This window comes from Silene latifolia, chromosome 9, assembly GCF_048544455.1.
Source record: "Silene latifolia isolate original U9 population chromosome 9, ASM4854445v1, whole genome shotgun sequence".
Classification (NCBI taxonomy): domain Eukaryota; kingdom Viridiplantae; phylum Streptophyta; class Magnoliopsida; order Caryophyllales; family Caryophyllaceae; genus Silene; species Silene latifolia.
The window spans coordinates 181,433,086-181,437,759 of record NC_133534.1 but is presented as its reverse complement, the minus strand read 5'-3'; the positions used below and the strand labels follow the sequence as shown (position 1 = coordinate 181,437,759).

Genomic DNA, 4,674 nt, shown 5'->3' with positions numbered 1-4,674 from the left:
TGTTGAAATAAATTTTATATCATGTCTATGGTTAAAGTATCCATCTTTATCAATTATTTTGCCTTAATACTTATGATTAGTGAGTAGTCCTTTAACTAGGACTCGATTTAACCCAACATGAGTGGTTTATTTGATTGATTCCTATAAAATAGTTGTTGGGGAGGATTAGTAAGGGTAGGTTGCTAGAGGATTTTTTTGATGATTTGGTCAATTGTAGGTAATATTGGTTTGTGACCCTTGTCCACCAACGAGAGTTGGTTAGGTTGGGAACCAGGTACCCAAGAATGAGACTTATTGCTAACCTAGGTTGAGACCGAAAGGGAGAACCATGGGAGGGAACCTCTCGACTAGTGTTTGAATTCGACCTTTGAGAGAAGGAGTTGGATGACCCGGAAAATGTTGAGAGCTTAATGGACTTGGGAGATGCTAAGATACCTTAGAGAAGTACATGTTTCTAGGGTAATCGGGCCTTTACCTTAGGATCCCGGCCTCCGAGACCGAAAGGGAGGGGGGTTGGGAGAACTAGTGTCCTAAGGCGAACCCGAGAGGGGGGTATTAGGCGAATTAGAGTCATCTCCTCCTTATATATCACCCCAATAGCTAGTCAAAAGGGAATCATGATAGTAAACTCGAATTGTTGGTGGGGAAATCGGGTCCTAGGCCTTTCCTATCATTGAATTACAACTTTTAATTTCACTTGCTCTTTTTCCATTATTAGTTCAATTGGATTTTATCTTAATTAGTTTAGTTGACTAGTTTAAAAACACAAATCAATTATCGCCGACTTAGCTAAACCGTTGAATTATAAACAATTAATACACTACTTGGTCCTCGTGGATTTGACTCCCAAGTGCTATAACACACCGTGCGCTTGCGGTTCTCTATAACTCCATCAAGATTTTGGTGCCGTTGCCGGGGAGCAAAGGCCAGATATTAATCGTTTTATTCTAGTTTAGACTAAGTCCTTATTTGTTACTAATCCATTTCTTGAGTGTTGTAGGTTCTTCTTTGCATGGTTAGGAGGAACCGAAGAGGTCCATCACTTCAGATTGATGTCGAAATTGAAGCAACCGCTAGGAGACTTAACGCATTACGAAGAAGGGGTTTGATAGAAGTAACAAGTGTTGAAGAACCTTTAGTAGTGGAAGGTGAATTAGAAGAACCGGGTAATCAAGAATTCTTTAAGAATCCTTTTGGGACTCCCGAAGAAGTAGTTATGGCCGCGATTTCTATGAGAGACAATTTGGCTCCAAAAACAATAGCCAACCCGTGTATTGTAAAGGCACCAATTCAAGCTAACAACTTTGAAGTGAAGGGTACATTACTACAATTAGTCCAAGGAAATCAATTTGGGGGAGGTCTAACCGAAAACCCAAATGAGCATATAAATAACTTTTTGGATAGTTGTGAGATGTACAAAGGCAACGAAGTTACGGATGATGCCATCCCCCTTAGGCTATTCCCTTACTCTTTCAGGGAAAGTGCTAAGGAGTGGCTCAAGAGGTGTGAACCCGATTCTCTAAGGACATGGAATGATGTCTTAAAAGCTTTCTTGAACAAATACTTCCCACCTCAAAGAACGGTAAAGATCAAAAGTGAGCTCCAAGGCTTCACTCAACTCGATGATGAAACCCTCTATGAGGCATGAGAAAGATATAAGGCCCTTTAAAGGTTGTGTCCTCATCATGGGATTGGTGAGGAAGATCTCATCAACAACTTTTATGAGGGATTGCACAATGACATGAAGATGAATCTAGACTTCGGTTCGGGGAAAAGAGCACTCGATAAAATTGATCACAAAACGGCCAAAGAGGTAATTGAGGAGATGGTGTCTCGGACTTTCCATTAGAACAATGAACGACATAAGCGGAAAGGAAAGGCAAGTGTTGAGTCGGCAAATAACATGGAGGTCTAGGGATTGATAGAGGAGCTTAAACAACAAGTTGCCTTGTTGAGTTATAACACACCCAACAATTCTTCAACAAGGGTCCATGTTTATAGTTGTGACTTTTGCGGAGATTAAGGGCATCCACCAAATGAATGTCCCTTGATGGTAGGGGATGCGAGTTATATGGAACAAGTGAATGGGGTATGGGAGCTAGTCCGGCTAGACAAGCTTTCAAAAATAACCACTACCACCCCGGAATGAGAGCCCACCTGAATTTCTCCTATGGGTCTCAAAACGTGCAAAACCACACGTTCAAAAAAAAAAATCACATATCACACCAAACTTTCAAGCCAACAAACAAAATCAACCCTTTAACCAAGGTCCATTTGGTTTTTAAGGAAGAACTTTCCAACCAAGGCCACCATTCCAACCACTCAACCAACAAGCCCCTCAACAACCTTTCCAACAAGCCCCTCAACAACCTTTCCAACAATCTACTCAACCTAAATCAAATATGGAGCTAATGATGAATACCCAAACCCAATTCATTGCTCACTCTAACCAAAAACAAGAGGAGACAACGTCTTCTATCAACCAACTAAGGACTCAAATGCAAGCTTCCCAATGAATAACGGATAATCAAAACTCTCAATTGGCTTCTGAAGTAAGTCAATTGCAAGGCCTAAATGGTAGATTTCTGGGTAAGACCGAGGAAAACCCAAAGACCATTAATGCTATACATTTTAGGAGTGGTAGGGAGTTGGAAGACCGGGTATTCATCAGGAGGAGAAAGAGTAGCAAACCGGAAGTTGTGGTTGAACCAGCGAAAGTGGGTGAAGATGATCTTGTGGAAGCTGTTGTGGAAACATCTATGGTCATTGATAACCCTACCAAGGTGGTTGAAGAACCTAAACAACAAATTGTGAAACCATATGTGCCACCAGTTCCTTTTCCTAAAAAAATGGCAAGGGCAAAGTTTGAGCAAAAGTATGGGAAATTCATGAACATGATGAAGGGAATTAGCATCACAATGCCTTTCATTGATGCTATTAAGGAAATACCAATATATGGTAAATTCTTAAAGGAGTTGATTTCCAACAAGAATGCCATAGAAACCTCAACAACGGTAAATTTGTCTAAAGAATGTAGTGCCATTCTAATGAATGGGTTACCCCAAAAGCTTGATGATTCGGGGAGTTTTTCCATACCATGCACCATTGGGACCATTCAAATAGAAAGAGCTCTATGTGATTTGGGGGCTAACATTAGCCTCATGCCTCTCAAGATTTTCAAGAAATTGAAAGATTTTGATCTTTCACCAACTAGAGTTTCCTTACAACTTGTGGATAGTTCGGTGAGGTATCCAATTGGCCTTGTGGAAGATGTCCCACTCAAAGTAGGCAAACTTGAAATTCCTTGTGATTTTTTATGTAATGGATATTCCCAAAGATTAAAACATTCCTATTATATTAGGGCGGCCTTGCCACGCTACGGGGGGTGCCTTGATTGATGTGAAAAATGGGAAGCTCTCTCTTCAAGTTGGTGAGGATAACGTGGAGTGCTCTTTGAATAAGGCTATGAAGGAGCCTTTGGAAGCAAAGTCTTACTACATGATTGATATGGTGGAAGAATGGGTTGACATGAAACTATTTGACGAAGACAAAGGGTTACAAGGATTTCTTGAGGGTAAGGTGAAGGATTGTAAGGAGCATCAGGAATATGCTTTGGCTATGGATTCAACAATTGTAGAAGATCCAAACAAGGAATTTGAGAGCTTAAGGAAGGACGGTAACATTGAGGAGAGATGCATGCCTCCTCAAGTGGAATTAAAACCTCTTCCCTCTACTCTTAAACATGATTTCCTTGGTCCTTATGAGACTTACCCCATCATTGTCAATAGTTCACTCAATGACATTGAACTTGAAAAGTTACTTATTGTTGTGAGAAAATTTTGAAATGTCATTGGGTACACAATTGATGATATTAAGGGTGTTAACCCTTCTTTTTGCACCCACCAAATTTACTTAGAGGATGAGGGCTTATCATCTATTGAGCCCAAACGCCGCCTTAATCCTAACATGAAGGAAGTTGTGAGAAAAGAATTCTCAAACTACTTGATGCCGGGATTATCTATCCCATTTTGGATAGTAGGCGGGTTAGTACGGTGCATGTGGTGCTCAAAAAGGGGGGAATGACGGTGATTAGAAATGAAACGAATGAATTGATACCCACTAGAACCGTGACCGGGTAGCGCATGTGTGTGGATTATAAAAGGTTGAACAAAGCAACCCGGAAAGACCATTTTCCACTTCCCTTCTTGGACCAAATGTTGGAGCATTTGGCTCAACATGACTTCTTTTGTTTTTTAGATGGATACTCGGGATTTTTCTAAATCCCTATCCATATAAGTGACCAAGAAAAGACCACCTTTACATGTCCTTTCGGCACATATGCCTATATGAGAATGTCGTATGGATTATGTAATGCACCTTCGACTTTCCAACGTTGCATGATGTCAATTTTCTCCGACTTCGATGAGAATGAAATTGAAGTATTTATGGATGATTTCTCGGTGGTGAAGAAATATTTTGAAAATTGCTTGATGAATTTGGAAAAAGTCTCGAACAAATGTCAAGAGTGTCACTTGGTTCTAAATTGGGAGAAGTGTCATTTTATGGTGATCTCAGGGGTAGTCTTGGGACATGTTATGTCTAGTAAGGGTATAGAAGTTGACCAAGCTAAAGTTAAAGTCCTAAAAACCCTACCCCCTCCCACTAATGTCAAAG

The 4,674-nt window shown here is 40.5% G+C and overlaps 1 non-coding gene across 1 annotated transcript; it reads right to left on the bottom strand.

The window, feature by feature from the left end:
- Positions 1-1,585: 1,585 nt before the first annotated feature.
- On the bottom strand, positions 1,586-1,692 carry LOC141603498 (small nucleolar RNA R71). The gene has a single exon (XR_012525369.1). It is a non-coding gene; the product is annotated as a small nucleolar RNA R71 (small nucleolar RNA).
- Positions 1,693-4,674: the final 2,982 nt, after the last annotated feature.